At 40.0% G+C, this 24,497-nt stretch overlaps 1 protein-coding gene and 1 long non-coding RNA gene across 5 annotated transcripts in view; one reads left to right on the forward strand and one right to left on the reverse strand.

Annotated features, from left to right (window-relative positions):
- The window catches only part of SLC30A8 (solute carrier family 30 member 8), a 251,686-nt gene that overhangs the window by 140,686 nt on the left and 86,503 nt on the right, over window positions 1-24,497 (forward strand). The gene's annotated exons all lie outside the window — the stretch shown is intronic.
- The window catches only part of LOC129524032 (uncharacterized), a 65,287-nt gene continuing 58,360 nt past the window's right edge, over window positions 17,571-24,497 (reverse strand). Inside the window, exons 3-4 of the long non-coding RNA XR_008667675.2 lie at window positions 18,373-18,467; window positions 17,571-17,666 (exon numbers count right to left, since the gene is read on the reverse strand). This is a non-coding gene — a long non-coding RNA (uncharacterized lncRNA). The remainder of the gene's footprint in view (window positions 17,667-18,372; window positions 18,468-24,497) is intronic.

Below are 24,497 nucleotides of genomic sequence, written 5' to 3' on the forward strand. Positions count from 1 at the left end.
GCTTCACCTCCTAATCCCATCACATTGGGGATTAGGATTTGAGCATATGAATTTAGGGAAAGCACATTCATTCCATAGCAGAGCCACTAAATGCCTGGGCACTGGGTTTGTTGCCAGCCCTTAAGATGTCCCATGGCAGCCATTCTTAGCTCTCTGTATTTGTCACATTGCATTTAATTTGCTTTTTATGTGAATGTCTCTCCCACTAGACTTAGAGTACCATCTGGGCAAAACCAATGTCTTATTGGTTTTATTGTTTTGTGTTTTTGCAACACCCAGTTCAGTACCTGACATATAAAGTAGGTGTTCATAAAATATGTCTGGAATAAATGGATGAATAAACCACTTTTTGAATTTTTTCTTCATTCTTAGAACACAGAAACAGCAAGATTAGGTTAATCATTAATCTGAAAACATCTTTTTTTTTTTTTTTGCACTTAGATTGGCAGAGCCACTTCATCTCAGCACCTGCTCCTGAGGCAAAATCACAGAAATCTTTCTAGAATCTCTTGCTAGCTCTTCATGGTGTAACACCCCTAACTTCAATGAGTGCAAGGGACAGAAAGCCAAGGCTCTCTTAATCTGCCCCAGTTTCCCTTTCTTGCTGTAATGTATCTTGAACGGGGCATGAACAAAACCAGTTTCAGGGTGAGGAAGTGTGGAATTTTGTACACACTGAAGATGGGGACATAGTTTCCTGTACAGAATCTCTCTAGTTTCCTGTACAGAATCCATTTTTTTCTCTTTCAGAAGTCCTTTATTCCATTTTACTAAATATCTGTGTGTTTCCCAGGAAGAAAAGCTTGATCTCCAGGCAGCTTTCAGTTTCTGCCCTGCGTCCGTAGATGGTCTTGGGATTGTCATGGCAAGTGTATGGTAAAACTAAATAATATTTGTTGAATTGAATTATCTTGGTGGTAAGGGAAATAAACCCTGTGGACCCCACAGAGCCACAATGGTCAGGATCTTTGTTTGTTTTTAATCTGCTTTAAACCCTTGGGACTAGAAATAGATGAATAAAAACTGGCCTCAGAAATCCTGTTATGTATTTCCCTCATTGTCTTTCTTCACTTTATTTCTAGCCACAATATATATGTGGCTTACCTTATAAGCCACAATCTCATAAGGTAAGAAAATGAAGGTATTTCTGTGGGCTATGTGAAAACAGTTCAGTTGACCTAGGCTTTGATGTCAGTTTCAGGGCTGATCCAATTGCTAATGCATTGTGCACATATACAGCATAGAGAAAGTGCACACAGGGTCCTCACTATGATTCTTAGGGACAGGCAATGGTGTTCAAATAAACATAAAAGACCAAGGAATCCCATCATGTCTTTTCTTACATACTTCCCTGTATTATGCTGAAAATGATGACATAGAAGCAATGGGAAAGAAAGGACAACGCATCCTTCTTTTTCTTTACTCATCATTAATCATCAGTAAGTAGAAGGGAGAAAGTGTTGGTAGAACTGTAACAAGGAGTGACATAAAAACTGTTGAGTTAGTTTTGTGCAGCATTTCAACTGTTCTGGTAAAAACAGAATACAAATACGTGACTTATGAAATACAAATTATATTTTCATTGACTCCTCATATGAGCGAAATGTTCTTATATTTGCATTTCAAATTGTCATTGCATGATATAAAGATAAATAGCAAAATTAATGCTAATAATTTAAATTTTTATTTTTTCTTTACCTACAACAAATTAAACAGCAAATTAAAAAACACTATGATGAGTTAAGAGAGAAGACATGGAAGGAAAAAAAAACCCTTTGGATCTTAGTGCCTTTAACAGCCCTCTTTTTCCTGTCTTTTGAAGGAGAGATTCCAAATTTTCATTTTGCACCTGGCCTGGCAAAATTTTTAGCTAGCCATGATTACTAGACTAATGATGTGAACATTCATTCAACAAAGATTTCCTGAGTGCCCACTAGTACCTAGACTTAAAGAGATAGATTAGAGAGATGCCTAAAGAGATAGGTAGCTGAGACTACAAAGTAGAAATGTAAGAAACAGAGCTGGGGAGGCACAGGCAGGTGCCCTTATAGTGAGACCCTGGTACAAGCTGGGGAGGTTCCTCGTCTTGTTTGTTCCAGGGAGACACTGAGATAAGGCTCCCAAGGATGCTGCCTGAGCAAACCTCCATTTTGTGTAGGTGAAAGCTGTGCTGTGCCTCCTTGCTTCGGACTGGAGTGAGAGTCAACTTATTTGAGCAATCAGAGTCTTTCACAGGCTGCATGACTTATTCTGGGTTCTTCTCTGCTCATAGTATAGCTTGTATTCCTTTGGGAGGAATGTCATATATTCCCTGTGTCAGCTAAAGGATCTAAGATGTGGGCTACTAGCCTGTCTCACTACTTCCTAGTCTATCCTTACCAGGGGCTGGTAGAATTTAGCCCTTAATACTAAGGTCTTAAAAAAGAACAGGATCTTACTTACTTGAGTTTAGTGGACAACCTCCTCTCCTCCTTAATCTTCCACCCTTGGCCATGAGGTAAGATACTCTCATGGCCCAGGTATCCTTCTCTTAGAATGAAAGTAGCTGATGATAACCATGTCTGTGACTCCTCTTAGACCATGGCTTGACAGCTTCTGGACCCACAATTTCAGCAACTTTTAAAAAAAGAAAGTCCAAGGAGTTGAGATGGGGTTTGAAATGTCAACCAAGTAAGGTGAATGTGTACTTATTCTTATTAAGTCTTATCTTACTTAAGCCAAATAAGACTTAATAAGAATGGGTACACATTCACCTTACTGGGTTGGTTCTTCTAAGTATTTCTCTCCCATTGCTCCTCAGTGGTCCTGAGCCCCCTGCCACTACTCCACACCAAAGTTGCTTCATCAGATGCAGGAACTTATATTGGTTTATATACTTGTGAGGCCTGGTCATTGCTAGTGAGGGCCTATTTTTATTATTCACTCAACTGTTTTTCTACTAGTTAGTGTTACAAGTGAATAAAACTAACTAGTAATGCTAATTAGTAACACTAACTCATTAGTAACACTACTAACCAGAGTTACTGTCATGGGATTTTTGGGGTGTTGCTTTGCCAGCCAGAAACCTCTGTGGCCAGTGGTGCCTTTGCCTGAGTTTTGCTTGGGCCCTCTGGACTCATTCTGCCAACTTGGCCTGGCAGGCTGTGCTTGGCTCATGCTACTGACCTGAATCCCATGCCTGCCAAGGGTAAACCAGGTGCGAAGTGGCAAGGGGTATGTGAGTGAGCATGGGAGGGTCCAGCCACTGTGCACAGGCAGGCACACCAACTTGGGCAGGGTGGGCAGCTCCACGGACCAGCACTGGCGCTGGCTCCCTGCGAGGCTTTGGCTGGACCAGGCATCCTGCAAGCAGCTTCCATGGCTGGCACTGGGGAATGTGGTAGTGCCTGGAAGGTTGGATATGCCAAGAACTGCAGAGCCCCAAAGAGGGTGTCACAGCCCTGGCTCAGGGATCCCCTAGGTTCGGGCTCCCCAAAGGGCCACAGCTCTTCTCATCTTCTCTGTCTTCTCCTTCTTGGTAATGCCAAAGTAGTGAGCAAGGGGCGTGTTTCAGCCCTGTTTGTGTTACAGCTCTTTTAGCCCCACCATTTGGCAGGTCCCGAGTTCTTGTCCTGTGTCCAGGAAGAATGAAGTACACAGACAAGTGGAGGGTGAGCAAGGTGAAGAGGAGTTTTATTGAGCAGCAGCTCAGAGGAGAACAGCTCAGAGGAGACCCGCAGTGGGTAGCTCTTCTCTGCAGGCAGGGTGTCCTGATGAGTGTCTAGCCCTCAGCAGAGGGGAGACCCTGGAATGGGCAGCTCCTGTCTGCAGGCAGTGTGTCCTGATGAGTGTCCAGCTCTCAGCAGAGAGGGGACTCTGGTGTGGGTAGCTCCTCTTTGCAGCTGTTTGAGTCTGGCTGAGTTGGAGCTTTTATGGGCCTCAGAGGGGAAGAAGTGTGTGCCAGTTGGTCCATGAGTGGCCATGGGTGGGCCTGGAAAAAGCACTGCAAGTTCCCACTCATGTTTGTGGGACCAGTAGCCTGGCCCCCAGGCTTCAGGCTCTCCCTGGCTTGAAGGTGGGGCTTCACCTGGGACCCGTCCCTTTCCACCCAGGAGCCTGTCTGCCTCCTGCTGTCATTCATGGCGTCCAGGCTGTTCATGCCATGGGGCACCTGCAGGTGAGTACTGAGCTGCCCTTAGCCCCACCTCAGCCTCCTTCCCATGCTTGTTGGCACCCAAAGTCCAGAGGGGGCCTAGGTGGCAGGGGGCTGGCATGGCAGTGCTGCCCAGAGTGTGTGCACGCCTGGCCAGGCTGTGACAGCACCTGGGTGTGGCCCCAACCTTGCTCCAAGATTGGAGCAGATGCCAGGAGCAGGCCAGGCAGCGGGAGCAGATATCTCTGAGCCTTGGGGGCAGGTGGGGCCTTCCCAGGCCCCTAAGAGTGCAGAGATGCCCAGATCTGCAGCCGTGGCTTAGGTGGCTGCAGCTGCGCCAGGGAGGGCAGGGCTCCTGCCTGCTCCCAGCCCCCATTGGCTCTGTGTAGCACAGAGCCCTGGCTGTACCTCCCCCACTGTAGCCAGTGTCATAGCAGCAGCTGCTCTGGATGGGCCGCTGCTGTCATCATTACTAGTCGGTTTTATTCACTCAATGGTTTGTTCTACTAGTTAGTGTTACTAACATTACTAGTTAGTAATAATAGTAACATATTACTAGTTAGTAACTAGTGTTAGTAGTTAGTGTTACTTTTAGTAACACTAGGAACTAAAACTTGAGGACAGGGTTTTTTTTGGCATAAAAATATATTTATATTGCCAAAATGCTCTTTTTTTCTTAAAATGGGACTTTCTTGACAAAAGTTGTCATTCATTCTGCTTTGCTCATCTCCCAAATGGAGTTAATCACAAGGTGAATTAAACAAAAAGCAACAACAACCTTGTACAAATAATATCTTTTGGAATAGGGAGATGGTCAAAGCCTCCCGATAAAGCTTCCCCAGAATCCATTGCCTTGTTCATTCCTTTAGTCAGGTATGCAATATTTATTGAGGGCTTCCACTTGCTAGGCAGTGAGGTGGGAACTGGATGTGAATGATGCAAAACAGATAGTTTCAGCCTTTGTGGAGCTCAGCCTAGAGTTTGGTTAGAGGCACATAAGTTTTTCAACTGATCATAAACATATAATTACAAACTGTATTTAGTATTATGGAGTAAATGTATAAAAACCTGTGATATCACAGAATAGGAAGTCACACCCAGTTTGGGTAAGAGTTCAGGGAAATTTTTCCTGAGAGTATGATGGGCTGAAGCACTGAGCTGCTGTTGAGAGAGCAACAGCCTCAACTCTTCCTTTGCACATTGTTGGGCTCACCTTTTCATCATCTTTCTCTCACACCAGCTCTTGTGGCCGTAGTTTTGGCCAGGAATTCTAGAAAGGAGAAAGACCGTCTTGATGTTATAGTCTCTCTTAGGCACTGATGGGGTTTGAACTTTGCTCCTTCCATGATCATTATTAAGAAGGAGAACTCGTTTTCTCTGCAGAAGGGCTGGGTTTGATGAGTACCTTGAGTGACCTCTGCTACTCCTCATCCATGTATGTGGTAAACATTGCTAACCAATAGAAGCACTTGTTCCTGCTGAGCTTAGATGAACAATTCTTACAAAATGTCTAGATATTTGCTTCCAAATGATTGGAGTTGCAGTGAAGCATGAAGTCTACTTGCTGTTCCACATCTCACATGCCTGCCTTGCTTGATGAATGGAACCCAATTGGTTCTGTGTGGGCTTGAAGAAAGTAGATGCATGTAATGACTTGAGTCTGCCTCTGACTTAAGATTCATCCAACATTTGGGTCAAGGAAATCTCCTATTCTACATTTGCAAATCAGACTCAGATACTGTTCTGGCCTCCTGGGAGCACACACAGAAGTTATAAAATTACTAGTGTAAATGCTTAGGATAGTATTTGACACCTAATATTTGGTAAATGGACAATAAACACCAGTTTAAACCCTCCTCATTATTAATAATATTATTATAAGTGAAAAGTCATCACTCTTAGGAAGAGTGGGAACTACCTGCAAAGATGGAGCAAAGTGAGGAAATGACATATTGTCATATGACCATTGTCAGATTTTTCTTAGCAACATTTTAACTCCAAATTCTACTTGTCTTTGAAGCCTGCACCTCTCCCCACCTCCCACTCACACACAAAATCATGGAGTACTGGGCCATCTGGCACTCTTTGTCTTATTACTGCCACTGGAGCTGGAGATGCTAAGAATAATGACCATAGCCCCTATCTTTAAGAAGCTTATATTCTAGTGGGGAGGCAGAAAATAAATGAATAGAGTCATCCCATTTTTGCCTTCATGGAGCGTGCAGACTGGAAGAGGGAGAGTGATATTAAATCAATAAACATATAATTTAAAAATTATGTAAGTTCTGGGCCAGGTGCAGTGGCTCATGCCTGTAGATCCAGCACTTTGGGAGGCCGAGGTGGGCAGATCATGAGGTCAGGAGATCGAGACCATCCTGGCTAACATGGTGAAAACCTGTCTCTACTAAAAATACAAAAAATTAGCCGGGCATGGTGGCAGGCGCCTGTAGTCCCAGCTACTCGGGAGGCTGAGGAAGGAGAATGGCGTTTACTGGGGGTGGAGCTTGCAGTGAGCCGAGATCGCGCCACTGCACTCTAGCCTGGGCGACAAAGCAAGACTCCATCTCAAAAAAAAAAAAAAAAAAAAAGGCATATATATATATAAAATATATATAATTATATAATTATATATTATATATGTATTTATTTTAAATATATATTTTAAATAAATATATATTATATATAATATATAATTTTAAATAAATATATATATTTAAATAAATTTAAATATATTAAATAAATAATAAATTTAATAAATTTAAATAAATATATATAATACATATTTATTTTAAATATATATTTTAAATAAATATATATATTTTAAATATATATATTATATATAATATATAATTTTAAATAAATATAATTATATATAATTATAATTTAAAAATATAAATATAATTATATATATTATATATAATATACGTTCTGTGAAGCTAAGTAACAGGGTAGAAAAGAGGGAAAAAGAGGAAGAGCTAATTTAAAATTCGAGCATTTAGTCAATCAAGACCTCCCTGAGAAAGCAGAATTTAAGCTGACGGTCATCTCATTTTTCTATGAATACATGCTTGGTAGGATGAGGGTTTCTCTGGTTATTTCAATAGTGTATCATACATATAAGGCCAAAGACATGCATTCTGATCAATCAGTATAAATCAGCAAACTCACCTGCCTTTGTCCTGCTCTTAGTGGAAGAATGGGAATGTTAAGAATACTCAAAATCTTTGGTAGAGTATCACTCGTCTGTCCTACTTTAACCTTTGTCTTCATATGAAACCAGATTATCAGGAAAGCATGTAGCTCCCTCCTATCCACGGATGCATGTCTGGGATAAACTGCTACTTGAACTAGCCATTTCTGGGGAGAGAATATCGGAAACAGGCACTAAGTGAGAAAGACACATCCTGGAAAGCTGGCCACAAGAATGGCATAGGAGTAGTGGGCAGAAAAGCAGACTTGATTTTGTGATGGGATCAGGTAACAGAAAATAAACAGACTGTTTGGGATGGGGCACAAAGGAATGCCAAATAAAGCATGCAGGGGAGATTGTCCCTCTGTTCTTTGGTAATACTGTTCTTAGAGAAAAGGCTATTCCATTTTGTTAGCTCAGCAGCAAAAAGATAGAGATGAATTGGAGGAAGTTCAGCAGAGCAGTGAATGGGGTGGATAATTAGCTTCTGGGGAAAAAGGTGATAACATATAATGCTTTTGAGGGACTGTCATAGTTTTCTGTTACAATGCTAGAAACCAGAGACACCAAGTGGGGAGTGAAATTACTTGGGTACACAGAGGTTTAGTGGAAAATGATTGCATATGGTTAAGAATATAAGAAAACAGGTTAAACTCAGGGATGAATTCTAGCAGAGAGGGAATCAATTTATCAGCAAATTAAGTCAGCATGCTAGAAGTAGGAGCAGCTTAATATAAAGTATAAGATATGTATCTTTCCTCATAAACTTTCAGCTGTGGAATGCCTACAGCCAAACCATTCTGTCTCTCACACACTTTTTTGTGAACAATCTTGGTTCTGTCCTGAGGGCATTTGCACCTGCTGTTCCTTATGTCTAGATTTGTCATTGCCTACCTTTTCTCCCTCCCACCCAAGATCTCTGAATGGCTGGCTTCTCATTGTTATTCAGGTCTCATGTCTCAGCTACAATGTCACCTTCCCTTGTTTTAAAATGAGGCTGTGAGTAGTTAGCAACTTGACAAATATCACACCATGTCTCACTCCAGAACCCAAGCCCTCCAGTCTCAATGCGGCTTTACTTAATAAGAAATAGACATTTTAGTTAGAGAAAATATAGTTTAGCTTATATGATGGGAGATCTAGAGGTAGCAGTTTCTCATCTGAAGTCTAGGAAGGGTCAACCAAAAAGAAAGAAAATATCTGGTGACCACAAGCCATCACTTGTGGTATCTTAAAGAAAGCTTTATGGCAAAAATAGACAGGGGCCTGTAGGAGAGCCACTAGCTTACAGAATATTCAATGGATGGGCTTTTACCTAGATAATTATGAATAAGATTCCTGCTCACTAAACATCATCAGTCTCTTTTTGGACAATAAACATACACTAACTGATGGAAGGGTTTATTGATAAAATAAACTCTGAGTACTGTACCATTAAATGAGATGACATGTATTATTTGTTTTGGAGCCATATATTGAAGTAAGTGCTTTACATACTGTATTTCATTTAATCTTGACTACAACCCTGTGAGGTAGGTACTATTGTTATATATCCATTTTACAGATTAGGGAAGTGAGGTTTAGAGGTTGAATGACTTTCTGAAGGTCACAGTGCTATAAAGTAATGGGAACAAGAGGTGAGCCAGATAGTCTAAAGGTACCACATCTGTAAAAATGCACTGTACCCTCCACCCCTTCCCCTACCCTCAAACCCATATTGACAACCATTTTGTATAAATAGAAAATAATAACAATTATCTACTATTTGCCTATTCTATCTCAGGTGCCATACAGATTTTTATATATTTCATTAAATTCTTTACATATATATCATTTAGTATTTACAAAAATTTTAGTGGATGGGTATTATTGTCACCAGTTAATAGATAAGGAAATAAAGGATGTAAGTTGTTAAGTAGCTTGAGCAATATCACAGTGGAAAAGATATATTTGAACCATGCTCTTTTAATTATCTGGTACTTTCTCCATAAAGATATTTTGAGCACCTTGGGGGAGGTATTCAAATCTTAATCTGTGAGAACATAACCACTTTTTTCCACAGCTCCTCTTTGAGGCTCTAAGCCCCCCCAACACAAGCCTGCCCTCCTACTCTGTGTCCTATGCTTTCCCCCGCTGTACAACAGGGCATGCATGGGTGCTCTTAGAGCAGGCAATGGAATACTGGTTTGTGCTGGAAACAAGAAGCCAGTTTGGCTACTGGAGGCACTTGCAGGCCTTCTACAGTGAGCAGATCAGGGTCTCCTGGAATAGCATTTCTTCTGCTCTTATAATTGTTAAGTTCATTTCTTCTGCTTCAGACTTCAGTTCAATCTCTAAGATCTGAAATAGCTAGTTGCCTGTTTAGAGTAGATACTATCAATATTTGTTCAGGGAATGGTTGAAGAAACCTATACTCATTTAGTCTTTTTTTCCTTGTTTCTCCAACTGGAATAATTCTGTTAATTTCATAAAATTGTTACCCAGAGCTGCCATTTTCCGGTCTCCTAATTCATGAATGTAACTCTTCTCTGAATCCTTCTTAATGTCTCTATTATGCTCTGTAGTGTCCTTTACTAGAACTAAACATACCACTATTTAGGAGTATAAACAAGTTCAAACCTAATTCTCCATGTATAGCAAGATGTAGGAGAATGGCAAGTCAAAGAGTAAATCGATTGATGACGAATGAATGATAGAAACTACCAGATAAGTTTTAATCTTAGACTCTGTATTATGCTCTGTTTTCAATTAAAAAAATATTATTATATCCCTTCCCCTACCCATGAACCCATGTGGCCCCCAGGACAGAAGGATAAGATAAAGTGTTTACTGACTTTGTTGGAGACCTCCCAGTAAAGACAAGTGCGTCTTTCCAGGGCCTCATATCTGAATTTTTATCTTGCACACCAAAAATATGCTCAGTTAAAAGGGATTCAATGGATAAATAATTTTGGAGTTGTTGGACACACCATCTCCCTCTTAGAGTGTCTCAGTGTACATAAGCATATTTAAGTCCAGTAGTAAAGCCCTGTAGTCAGGAGACCTATTTAACTCAGTTGGCTCAGATGTATTTACATACTGCCTATGATCAGCCACTGAAGACACTGGAAAAATTCAATTTTAGAGTAATAGAGTTTGAAAAGAACATTTCCTTTTATTTAGATATATGATGTGATGGTTAATAGTGCTTATCAACTTGGTTGGATTGAACGGTGCAAAGTATTGTACCTGGGTGTGTCTGTGAGTGTGTTGCCAAAGGAGATTAACATTTGAGTCAGTGGACTGGGAAAGGCAGACCCACCCTCAGTCTAGGTGGGCACAATCTAATCAGCTGCCAGTGTGGCCAGAATAAAAGCAGGCAGAAGAACGTGGAAAGACTAGACTGGTTTAGTCTTCTGGCCTACATCTTTCTCCCCTGCTGGATGCTTCCTACCCTTGAATATCGGACTTCAAGTTCTTCAGCTTTGGGATTCAGACTGAATTCCTTGCTTTTCAGCTTGCAGATGGCCTATTGTGGGACCTCACCTTGTGATCGTGTGAATCAATATGCCTTAATAAACTCCCCTTTATATATCCATCTATCCATTAGTTCTGTCCCTCTAGAGAACCCTGACTAATACATATGGTATCTGAGAACACAGACTTCCTATATGAAGTTCTACACAGGTGTTATGTCACTGTTGAGCTGGGGGATTTCAGGCTGGATTCCAACTTGTTCGATTTTTTTTTAAAATCATATTGATGTTTTTGAAAACACTCTTCTAATCTTTATAGAAAATCTGTCTCCAATAAATTCATGTAAACCCCTTCAATTTACTTGAATTTTAGCTTGTGCTTCCTTTTTATACAAAGTTTTCCATAAGTTTAGTATTAGTGGTATGAAGTGGTTCTCTGCTTCAATTCATTTGTCTTAAATATACCTATTTCATGCTCTAAGAGATGTCTTTTAAATTAAATGAATGAGTTGACTAAATAATTTATTCCATAAATTTATATTACATAATTCTTTTATTAGTTACCATTCATCTCTCTGACTTTAAAAAGATCGAATGTTGCTAGTCAGGTTTTATTTAGCATTTTATCTCTTGTCACCCTGGTTACCTTGAGTGCTGTATTAGTTTACAGGGCTGCCATAATAAATCACTACAAACTGGGTAGTCCAAAGAAACAGAAATCTATTCTATCCCAGTTCTGGACTCTAGAAGTCTGAAGTCAAGCCATCAACAGAGACATGCTCACTCCAAAGGCTCTAGGGAAGACTTCTTCTTTGCTTCTTCTAGTTTCTGGAGATCTTTGGCATTCCTTTGGCTTTGGCAGCATAATCCCAATTTCTTCTTCATCTTTGCCTGGCCTTCTTCTATGGGTGCCTGTGTGTTTCTGTATCCAAATGTCTCTCTTCTCATAAGCACACCAATCATTAGACTTAGAGCTCATCCCAATACAATACATGATGCATCTCAACTTGATTACAGATTCAAAGGCCTTATTTCCAAATAGGAAACAGTTCCAGATTCCAAGTGGACAAGAATTTTGGGGCGACACCACTCAACTCAGTGTAGTCCACTCTCTGGGTCCCAAAAGTTCATGTCTTTCCTATGTGCAAAATACATTCCCTCCATCCTAACATCCCCAAAAGTCTTGAGTCATTCCAGCATCAACTCAAAGTCCAAAATCTTACTACATATAATTAACTTGAAAAGTTCAAAATCTCCTCTTCTAAATCATTTAAATCAGGTATGGGTGAGAATCTGGGTAGGGTCCATCCCGAAGTAAAATTCCTCTCTATTAGTGCACCTGCCAAACTAGAGAACACATTATCTATGTCTAGAATACAATGATGGGACAGCCACAGGGTAGAAAATTTTCATTCTAAAAGTGAGAAATTGGGAGGAAAAAAGGGGTGATGAGTCCCAAGCAAGTTTGCAACCCAGCAAGACAAGCAGAATTTCAAGGAGTGAGAATAATTCTCTGTGGCTTGATGCTCAGAGAGCCTGAGGCATCTGCCCTCTCTTCTTGGCCCACATGAGTGGTAGTGCTGTCCTTTCAGCCTGTCACTCTACCCTCAGTGCCCTCAGAGTCATGTTTCCTTTTGCTTTAAGGGTAACATACTTTGTTTGTTTGAGACAGGGTCTCACTCTGTTGCCCAGACTGGAGTGCAATGACGTGATCTTGGCTCACTGCAACCTTCGCCTCCTGGGTTCAGGCAATTCTCTTGCCTCACCTTCCCAAGTAGCTGGGACTACAGGCATGAACCACCATGCCCGGCTAATTTTTTGTATTTTTCGTAGAGACAGGTTTTGCCATGTTGGCCAGACTGGTCTCAAACTCCTGGCTTCAAGCAATCCATCAGCCTCCCAAAGTGCAAGAATTATAAGTGTGAGCCACTGCGCCCAGCCATGGGTAACATACTTTTTCAGCTGAGTTGCTCTACCAGCCTGTTTCCTGCCTGATAGAATCCCAGAAGTCCAACAGCTTTCTTTCACTTCATTCCATCTCTGTCCTGTTTAGTCCAAGCTACGGCTTTTAGTTGTATAACATTCTCAAAACCTTGAATAGTCTTCTGTGAACATCATGTATAACATTCTCAAAACCCTTAATAGTCTTCTGTGGACATCATGGGGATCATGCCATTAGACAAAAAGTTTCTCCACACATTCCTCCTGGATACCCCATCGCTATTCCTGGCCTTTGCTGACATGGCTGATTGAATGCATAAGTCATATGCCTAATCTCTTCAGCAAAAGAGTGTCCAACTAGACCCCAACTTGGGGTTCTCTTCTAGAACTTGCTTTCTCATATTTTTGCAATGTGACTAGGCTGAGAATTTTCTAAATCATCTGGTTCTGGTTTATTTTTTGCTTAGTAGTTTCTTTCTCCATTTCTTTCCTTTCACATTTTATTATAGGCTGCAAGGAGAAACCAGGCCACACTCTGGGAACCTCAGTTAAATATCCAAGTTTATTGCTCGCAGGTTCTGCTCTCTACCCAACAACAGACTACAATTCAGCCAAGTTTATTCTACTTTCTAACAAGGATCACCTTTCCTCCAGTTTTCAGTAGCATGTACCTCATTTCCATCTGAGACTTCACCAAAGCATCTTCAATGTTCATATTTCTAGCAACATTCTGTTCATGACAATAGGTATTCTCTAAAACAATAGAATTTCCCTACAATCCTCCTTCTTTACTTCTTTCTGAGAGCTCATCAGAATTGCCTTCAGTGTCCACATTTCTGTTACCAAAAGGGGGTCCTGATCCAGACCCCAAGAGAGGATTCTTGGATCTCACGCAAGAAAGAATTTGAGGGAAATCCATAGGGTAAAGTGAAAGCAAGTTTATTAAGAAAGTAAAGGAATAAAAAATGGCTACTCCATTGGCAGAGCAGCCCAGAGAACTGTTGGTTGGCTATTTTTATGGTTATATCTTGATTATATGCTAAACAATGTGTGGATTCCTCATGAGTTTTCTGGGAAAGGGGTGGGCAATTCCTGGAACTGGGGGTTCCTTTCCCTTTTTGGCCATATAGGGTAACTTCCTGATGTTGTCATGGCATCTGTAAATTGTCATGGCACTGGTGAGGGTGTCTTTTAGCAAGCTAATATATTATAATTAGTGTATAATGAGCAGTGAGGACCACCAGAGGTCACTTTTGTCACCATCTTGGTTTTAGTGGGTTTTGGCCAGCTTCTTTATTGGAAGTTGTTTCATCAGCAAGGTCTTTGTGACCTGTATCTTGTGCCAACCTCCTATCTCATTCTGTGACTTAGAATGTCTAACCTCCTGGGAATGCAGCACAGTAGGTCTCAGCCTCATTTTACCCAGCCCGTTAAAGATGGAGTTGCTCTGGTTCAAACGCCTCTGACATTTCTATTAGAATCTCTTCAAAGCAATCTAAGATTTTTCTATCATGCACCTAAAAACTCTTCCAGCCTCTATCCATTATTCAGTTCCAAAGCTACTTCCATATTTTGATTTATTTATTTATTTATTTACACAATAGCACCCTACTTCTTGGTACTAAAATCTCTATCAGCGAGGGCTCTCAAGAGAAACGAAACCAATAGAACATACACACACATATACATATATGTACACATGTGTGTTCTTTATATGAGTGTGTATATTAACGAATATGCATACATGATTTATTTTAAGAAATTGGTTCATAAGATTGGGGCCTGGTATATCTGAAATTTGTAGGGCAAGCAAGCTTAGTCAGGATTTCTATGTTGCAGTTTTGAGGTCAAATTTATTCTTCCCTGGCAAACCTCAGTTTTTGCTCTCAGGACTTCCAATTGATTCAGTGAGGTCCACCCACATTATTGAGGATAATCTCTTACTTAATGTGAGCTTATTTTAGATGTTAAACATGTCTACAAAGTGCCTTCACAGCGGCACCTAGATTAGTGTTTGACTAAATAACTGGGCATTATGGCCTACCCAAGTTGACACATAAAACTGCACATTACAAGTGCTTTTCCCTATTTCTTCTGCATTTCCAGATTATTTCTCTTAAATTGCAGAGAGCAGAGCTATACATAGCTATCCAGGTCTAACTTCACGAAGAATAGAATAGTTTCTTTTCATTTTCAATGTACATCATACTTTGTCAGACTTTTTTTTCAGTTGCAGCTCTTCGTTGGACTGGTGATAGTATTGGCTTTATTAATCTCTCATTCTCTCACTTATTCATTCCACAAACATTTGTAGAAGGCCACCAAGCTCTAGGGAGAGGAAAATGGTTTTATAAATTAGTGCTTTCTGGGATAAAGGAAATTTATAATCTGTACTACTTAATAGTAGCCACTAGCCACATGTGGTTTTCGAACACTAGGAGTATACTTAGTATGACTGCGGAAGTAGATTTTTATTTTCATTTAATTGGAATTAATTTAGGTTTACATTTAAATGTCTAAATGACACTACTGTATTGGGAAATATAATTTCCCTTATGCAATTGTGGTACAAAATTCATTGTGGTTTTTATCATTAAAAGTAATGGCAGAAACCACAATTATGTTTGCACCAACCTAATACATTATTGAGTTTCTTTTACTAAGATACAGGGATAAATTAGATTTTGATTATTGTTACAGAGTTTGTTAGAGTAAGAAGGAACTTCGAGCAAGAGGATTTTAGAGTTGTTTTTCTTTTGTGGATGAGGACTCAGAGGTCAAATGAACTGCTGAGGATTAGAGCTTGTTAACAGTAGTGCAGGACCCAGAACTTGGATTGGCTGCCTGTCAGTTCAGTGTTTATTTCCCTACCCTGTTCTATGTCCCCATCTAATTAGACCATTTGATTTTCCACCTGGAATCCCCAGCCCACTTTGACTCTAATTAACAAATGCCTCTAAAAATAGAACTCAACTTTGCACACGGTTTCAGAATGATTGCATCTTCCCTGCTCCATGGCAGAATGATCTGGCATTTTCTTTCAGGAGCTAGTTGGCTTATGACACACCTACCACCTCTGCAGTGATGCCAAAGGGATGTTCTCTCTACCTGACCCGCATATGCTTTATTGGAGAAGGAAAACCATTCTATCTGCATAGCACTCAGTCATCAGTATTTTCTTTGGAGAAAAATGTCACTTGGCCCACATGATGCAATTTTTGCCATAGCACTTTTCTTGATAAATCTTTAGCTGACAAAAACAGAGTGAGAAGAGCATCCTAAGAGTTTCTCACAGGACCATTGATCTATTTTCTTATACTAGTGAACTTCCTTTGTTCATTTGCACTGTGTAAAATAAATGCATTTATATTGACAGTGTGCCTTTGTCAGGATACCATCCTTATTAAAATAAGCTTGAAAATATTTTACACTATACCAATAACAGGATGTCATATTGACTCTGCATTTAATATAATATCAAAGTATTAAATATAGCCCATGAAGCACTCAAAGTTTGCTTCTGCTCTTTTTAGATAAAGTAAAATTTAAAAATAATGGCAATCAGTTGCTGCACAAAATGGACCTGTGCCTTGCAATGGGCATTGGATTTGAGGAGCAGATGGAAAGTGTCTCTGAGATGAGAATGATTAAGTAATATAATTTTAAACATGCTTTGCCAACAACAGATTTTCTGTCACACTGGTCAATTATTAAAGATGAAATTCTTATACCAGCTAGAAATGAGGATTGCTCTTTAAGGGAAGGAGATGATACTATCTCTTGGTGCAGAGCTTTATTATTTGGGGCCAGACATCCAATCTGCTACCTGTGATTGACAAGATGATCCAAGTTCTATCATTCCTATGAGAGGTGAGTCATCCATCCGTTGCTATAAGAGAACCAGATTTAGATTGGATATTTGAGCGATAAACACAACTCCCCCAAATCTCTCAGGTAAAAACCAGTAATAACTAACCCTGAAAAATCTATGGGATAAAGGTCAGCAATTATAAAATCAACTACAATATAAAGACAGTAATTTGAGGTTGGGTAACTATTTTATTTTTATGGCAAAGTATTGTAAATTATAATAAATGTAGCAAAACTGAATCAATCCAAATGGCCTCTCTTTCATTCTAATCACCTTTATCATTCTGTTATAAACCAGCTTGCTCTGAAATATATAACTAGTGAAGTATAAGGTCCCCAATTTTTTAGGGAAAGAATTCTAGGAAAGTTTATTGTTTAATATTTATCAATATCATTTGATACTTGTATAATATCTTATTTCGATGAGTAAATTATATTTTTCCTTTAATCAGCCTTGGGACATTACTGGGAGTAATTAAAACATGTAAGATAATTATCAGCAAGATAAATACAATATCAGACTCTTCCTAACAATATTTTATGTTTAATACTTTTGTTCAGTTAAATGGGAGTTTTGCCTGCACAAGGACTGCTGGTTGGGAAGTCTATAGAAGCAGCCAATACTTAAGTGGATAGATTAAAAATCAAATGCCCCTACATGACAAGAATAAGCAGAATGGTGTTTAGAGTGATAGGTACCAATGGCCATAACATTTCTCATATGCTAAATTCAGACTTTTCTAATTTTATTTGTATAGAACCTCTTTCCAGAAATGGCTCCAAAGAGTGACTTGCCAGTGCTGGTTTAGCAGGTGCTCAGAGGAGATGCCTCCAATGCCCAGCCTGAGCTAATGAATGGAAAACAATTTTTTCCCTCTCACTGTCTCAGATTCTTATAACGATCCTAAAAAAAGATGAGAAAACCATCATTACACCTTGTTCACAGATGTTGAAACCAAGGTATATAGCCTGCTTCACTCACATGGCTTCTTAGTGACAGATAGAGGACTTCACATGTTGCTGGGAACCCTTGGAGTTGGATGAAGAAGCCTGGAGCTCTAGTCTTAATGACTTCACTCTACAAAGAAAATAAACCAATATTCATGACACAGAGCAGCATTTCAGAGTTGAGCAACACAGGATCTAAAATGTTCTTATCTATTCCACTAACAAATTGTTATCGAGGTCCTAACTGTGTATGATCTTGTCCTAGAAGCTGTTGGCTATTTGAGGATTTAACAAATTCACATTTCAGCTTTCAGCGTCACCCTTTTATTGGAATACTTTCTTTCCTTTGTGCTAGTTTTGCTCTCTGGCAGGCTTTTGTCATGAGGTGGCATCCCAGGGCTCTAACCTTCCTTCTCCTAGCCTGGAAACCTCACAGAAAAAGAAGGCATCTTGACTGATGGTTCCAGTAAAAGTCACGAGGTTGAGTTTTACTGGATTGATCTGCATCATATACCCATAACTGGACCAATCACAGTGGCCAGAGGGATTGGACACACTGATTGGCCAGGCCTGTGTCATGCACCTAGCCTTGAAGGCAGCATGTGTTGGAACAGCCCCATGTAAAAGTTATTATAATGGAGTAGGCATTATTCTTTGAAGGAAAGTAGGATGTTGTCACCAGAAAAGGAGGAAATAGTGATGCGCAGGCAACAGTTGTCCTCCAGAGAAAAGTTAAAATGATTTCCATTTTATAAATGAAAAAGTTGAGGCTGAGTATGGTTAAGTGGCTTGAATATGAAAGGGAAAAAGATAAACAGTAGGAACAAAGTTCTTACCTTCTAGCCCTTGAGAAAATCTTCCCAGACATCCATCACATCTCTGATTACTGAGGTCAGGAAGAAGTGTTCCAGTCACCTTTTAAATCCATTCACTGCCAATAGGAAAAAAACAAGAGAAGGAACTAATCAGATTTTATAACTTCCTAAGAGCCCCGTGTATATTTTGGCTGGAAAGTTGTTTGTTCACTTGTATTTAATGAATGGCCCCTTATCTGACAATGCTGAAACACCCATTTAAACTGCAACATCTGTATTTACGTCTGTTGAAGACATGTTGTTATTAAGTTGAAAAATTGCTATCTCAACAGACTCGTAGGCTTTTCAACTTTGTCTCCTAAGGAAAAAACTCTTTAACAAAGAGCCTTAGTGCTGTTAAGGACAAATGCTGAGAATTCAAAGAAGACACACTTTTGAGGGGATGATCTAAGAGGAATTACCACCCTGGATACCAATCAGGAAATGGCTGGCTTCACAGAAGAGCTGGCTCAGCATTTATAGTGATTAAGGTGCTTAGAATTACGCTTTCTTTATTGACTTTTCCAAGCCCTCTCTGTTTTGAAAAACTAAACTGAAGTGCAAAGCATTTTGTTAACTTAATGAAGAATTTCTGACTTGTTTGTATCTTCATTACGCCTTGTAAGATAGGTACACCTGGAAAGAGTATTAGAATAAAAACATGTTGATTCAAAAAAACCCTCCATAAGAAGATGACAGAAGCTGTGGCTGCTATTGATGTTTGGCGTGGGCCCCAGAGAGAGGTATTGAGGCTTGTTCAAATTCTTTCCACTCCTCTGAATTTTATAGAGACTCAGCAACATTACTTAAAAAAAAAAAAGCCATCAAATAGGTTAAATGGTAGTCTAACATCGTGCTTTCTGTCACTTTGTCATTCTGATTGACAGAGGTGAGGACTTCTTTCCAGCCCTGTGGGTGTAAGTGCCAAGAAGATAAAAAGAGCCAAGGAAATGACATAAGGTCACCATGTGTCATGATGTCCTGAGTAGGGAATGGTGGCCCAGAGAAGTGGAAGGGCAAGATGTCCTCTCAGGGGCGGCCATCAAACTCGTAGAGCAGGACTGAAATGCTGAGAGCAAAGGATCTGCAGGAGCTGGCTGGATGCCAGGGCATGCAGGGGCACATGATGAAGACTCTCCTTTCAGGGGGATAAAGTGTCCTGAGCCCCAGACTCTCTGAGAGGATCAAGGAATGGGCTGAGAAGGGTCCGTCCTCTGCAGAGCTAGAAGTGAGTGACAGTGGGAACTGGTGTGATGTATGTGTATATCCAAATTCATGTTCATATCTGTCATTTTGCTTGATTTATAAGGAATAATCCTAATTATAATGCTACATGTATATCGACTCATTAAATCCTCACAATAGCCCCGAGAGATGAGACAGGCAAATGAGGAAGCCATCCTCTTTCTTGCTTTACAGAGGAGGACACCAAGTTAGAGGCCGTCAGGTGATTAGCCTTAAAACAGGAAAGCATTAATTGTAGGCAAGTCCATGAAAAGGTAGCCGGGTAACATGGCATAGTGATTAATGGCTTAGAATCTGAAATCAAACAGACTTTTATATCTTGGTTCTTCCATAACTATCACGTTCTCTTAGGAAAGCTACCTAACTTTGAGCCTCAGGTGTCTCAGCTACAAATGAAATTGTGATAAAACACATCTTTGTCGGTGTTTGTAATAATAAAATTAGAAAAAATAGTTAACACAGCACAAATCCTGGCACAAGCTAAATATTTAATAAACATTGGTAGCTATTTTTATTGTTGTTTTCTGGCATGTTCCCAAGACAGGATCCAGATATAAGAAAAGATAGATAGCTTGTTGTCAAAAATGGTGTGCAGGTTAGGAACTGGGTTTTGGAAGCAGGGAAAAACCTAGTTATCAGAATTCAAACAAAAGGTAAGATCAGACTTTAGCAGTAGACCACTCTTACTTGCCTACTCACCATCCCTTCTTTCTTCTTTTAGTAATAGCACCCTACCTTTCCTTTGGGTCACTATGTTTTCCAAATTATTGGTTGCTGTGCTTCAGTGGGGCTCCATTTTCCAGACCATGACAGAGTACCCAACCAGGCCTGGCTGCTTAGAACACCATGTTCCCTGGCTGTGATAGTTTAGCTTTGGACATGTGGACTAAACTAATTAGAGTGCATTATGGGACTTTTTTTTTTCTTTCAAACTAGTGGTAAAGAGGCACTGTCTTTCCACTGGCGCTGCAAAGCTACTACAATATGGGTCTGAGGGGCTGGAGGCCATCTTGCTGCCCCAAAGGGAGCATCTTTTTGATGCCATGAAGTCGACCTGGAGGAAGGCAGAGCTGAGAGGTAGTGGGAAACTAAGTCCCCAATTACATGGTTTGAGGTAACTGTGCATAAAACCAGCTCTGCTCCTGGTTGAGGCATTTTTTCTTCCTCTTTATAAATGGACAGTTTTTGATTCTCAGTTGCAAAATGTCCTCCTTGTTTAATATCTGGAAATGTCTAGAAAACAAGGCCAATCTGTGCCTCAGGTGGGAGCCAAGGTACCCCAAGTCATCTAAGAAGAAGGCTGCAGGGACTCAGACAAACAGCAGCATCTGGGCTATGTGTCCCTCTGTAAAAAAGAGGATGACATTTCTTCCGTCTCTATTTCAGGTATCGTTTTCTCTCCTCTAACCCCATTTCTTGAAAAATTTAACTACTAGGAGTTTGTGAAGATATCACTTCATGGGTTCATTGATAAATGACAGGTGATTTTATGCTTTCCTGAGATAGGTTCAACATGCCAGAGTGTCTTGTGCTCCAGACCTTGAAAGATGAGATTCCTGGAAAATGTTTTAATGTGGGTTGTATTGTTCTATCTCACCAACCATTCAGAGAATTTTAATTAAGCTCTGTTGTATTCATCCCTTACTCTTAATAAAGCCCTTTATTTCATAACTCAGTTCAGAATAGTTAAATATTTTGTTTGAAGTACAGCCCCTGCCAATTCACCACACAGGAGGGGTGAACAGTTAAAGGAGTTGGTGTAAATGAAAAACCCCTTGAGACTCATTGAGTGTCAAGGTCTGAGCTGGGAGGGAGAAAGCCCCGGCTCTAATTTCAGCTCTGCCGGAGAGAGACTGGGACAACTCAGCCTTCTTTTCCCAGAGCAAAAATGAAGATGCTGAATTTTGTTTACTTCACTGAGCATTGGCAGGAAGTATTAGGAAGACAATGTCTTCAAAGCATAAAAAGTACTTGGAAAAAAGTCATCATATTACTCGTAGGGCCATGAAGATTCTCTGATGGATGCAATTGCATAAGAAAATGTGTTATTACAGACTCAATATCTAGTCCAGGGCAAATGCTGGGGTGTATCCCAAGGACTTTCCTGCTCTGCAAATTCTTTGTTTTTCCTTCAAACGTGATCACATGCAGTTTTGCGGAGTCAGCACTTTCTTTGTTTCATTGACTGTTGATTACTTCATTAACTCAGTACTTATCTCCTGAGTGTTTTACTATTTGTTCAGCACTACAGATAGAAAAAGTGGGTCAAGCATGACTGTTCTTTTATTCAGTCAACATCTATTTATCAAGCACCTACTATGTGCCAAGCAGTGGGGATATAAAGATGGTAGCCATAGTCACTACCTTCTATAATCTTGCTACTCAAATTGTGGTGAGGGGACCAGGAGCATCAGTATCTCTTAGGAGTTTGTTAGAGAAATACAGACAAACGGAATCAGCTTTTAACCAGGATACTAACAAGATCCCTAGGCAATTTGTATGCACATGAAAGTTTGAGAGGCAAAGCTCTAAGCAGACTTATGTCATGGTGAGTTTAGTGGGAAAATAATGAACTAGTGGTTTAGAAGACTGACTAATACTGGTTGCCAGCTTTCTGCTCTGATGCTTGTAATGGAATGGAAGCAAGTCATTTTTCCATGTTATGACTCAATGTATTATCTTCAAAATAGAGATAATATTATTTGCCCTTCCTCCCTCGTGTGTTATTATGAAGATGAGATAAGAAAATTGTTGCAAAAGTGTAAGTGTTATCCAAAAGTAAGGTATTGCTATTGTAACATTTAAGATTTGGAGAAGCTTCTGTATACTAAGCCTGGCTGCATTGCCCAGGAACTGGAATTTTATTCCGATTTAACAATTGCCTGCATTGTGATTCTGTGTTAGGGCATTCTTATCTCTACCATTCAGAGATGTGAGTAACAGGATTGCCAAGGCGCCAGCATGCAGAGAGGTTCTAGTGCTTCTTAGCTCTAGTTATACAGAAGTTGTTGTGCTAGACATTTTATGTATTCAACCAATTTAATAAAACTTAATGAGGGCTTGTCTACTTGGAAAAACTTTGGGGTATGGCATGCTTGGTTCCCGCCCTCAAGTGGTGTTTAAGATGGTGAGGTAACATACAAAATAATTGTAATTCATGATACAATAATGTAGATGCACTGAGTGTGGTTTAGACAATAGGTGAAGACATGGGTAGATTTATAAAACACAGAAGATTTGTAAAACGAGGACAACAGATTAACTAAAGATTATGTTTTTATCATCTGCTTCTTTAGCAAACTTACAGGGCAGCTGGGTCATGAGACCTCCCAGATGTTGGAGAACAGTATCACTAGATTACTGGAAAATGATGACCTGGCTCCAGGTACAAACAAATGCCCTGTCTTAGCCATCAAGTTGGAGAATTCAGACACACAGCACTTAGAACAGAAGCTCTTTTTCTTTCCAAACATTTATATTGTTTCTCCAGGAAAGGGCTGTCCTACTGCTTGTCTACATTTAGGAATAATTATTAGATGAAATGAGATTAGGATTTGAATGAAAAAACTGCCCATATTCAATTGACAAGGACCATCACTGAACCCATACCTTCCTGTCTATATATCCCCTTCCACCTTGCCCCTCTGAACTACTATTCGGATTCCACGACACAGAATTCGAACATTAAGGGAGTATACTTTGTGAAGTAGCAACAATTTGGTGATGAAAGAGAGCAGAAAATCAATCTGGAGAAATTAAGTTTTCTTACAGAACACTTAAGCCCTGGGGTAATCACCAGAGTGAATTCCCCCCTCAAAGGCTAAGCTGACCCCCGTCAGCTTTAAATCCCTAGCCCTCCTATTAAAACTGTTTCATATGATAAAGTGAATTAATTGGCTGTTAAGTAAGCCAAAGGGTCTCGAGTTCCTACCTCTGCTGATTCAGCAGATTCTCATCTAAGTGAGATTTAAGAGACTGGAGTCTACTGAGAGAAAAAGTGGGGGTGTTCAAAAAGCCACTCTTTTGTAGGTTATGCTTCCCCAGCTATAAAATAGTCCATAGCAGTGTGAAAATGACCAATTTCAGCCTCCAGAATCACAGAAGCTGGGAGCAGCCTCAGAAATGGGAATGTAGAGATCTGAATTATACTTTAGGCTCTGTAAGTTAATCGCCTTCTTTGTCTTTCTCTCTTCTGTCCTCTCTCTCTCTCTCTCTTTCTGTCTTAAAGACAGGGTCTTGCTCTGTCACCCAAGCTCTAGTGTGGTGGCTACAGTGATCATAGCTCACTGTAGGCTCAAACTCCTGGGCTCAGGTGATTCTCCTGTCTCAGCCTCCTGAATAGCTGGGACTACAGGCTTGTGCCACCATGCCCGGCTAATTTTTGAATTTTATTTTTTGTTTATAATTTTAATTTTTATTTTTTGTAGAGACAGGGTCTCATTCTGTTGACCAGGCTGGTCTTGAACTCCTGGTCTCAAGCTATCCTCCTGCCTTGGCCTTCCAAACTGTTGGGATTATAGGTGTGAGCCACAGGTCTCATCTAACCTTCTTTGTCTTCTTAAATAGAAAACCAGCAGGAGGAACTGCTCTAGTTGGTATGTGATGTAAAGTGAAAATAGCGAAAGGTTGTCTTTGCCCAGCATCATCCCTGTCTGCCATTTTGATCCTCTTTTCTCCCATCAATCTTCTAATTTTCTTTTTTCCTTTTTGGGGTACTTCTTCTCTTGTCCTACTGCCATTTTGAACTCCCTTGGTCCCCCCCCCAATTTCTTCACCAATTTTGCATTTTGCTAGCAGCAGTAAGTATTCTCTTTACAATCATTCTTTCATTATTATAATTTTATTTCTCTCCACAAATAAGC

The sequence above is a fragment of the Gorilla gorilla genome, chromosome 7 (assembly GCF_029281585.2).
Source record: "Gorilla gorilla gorilla isolate KB3781 chromosome 7, NHGRI_mGorGor1-v2.1_pri, whole genome shotgun sequence".
Taxonomy (NCBI): Eukaryota; Metazoa; Chordata; class Mammalia; order Primates; family Hominidae; genus Gorilla; species Gorilla gorilla.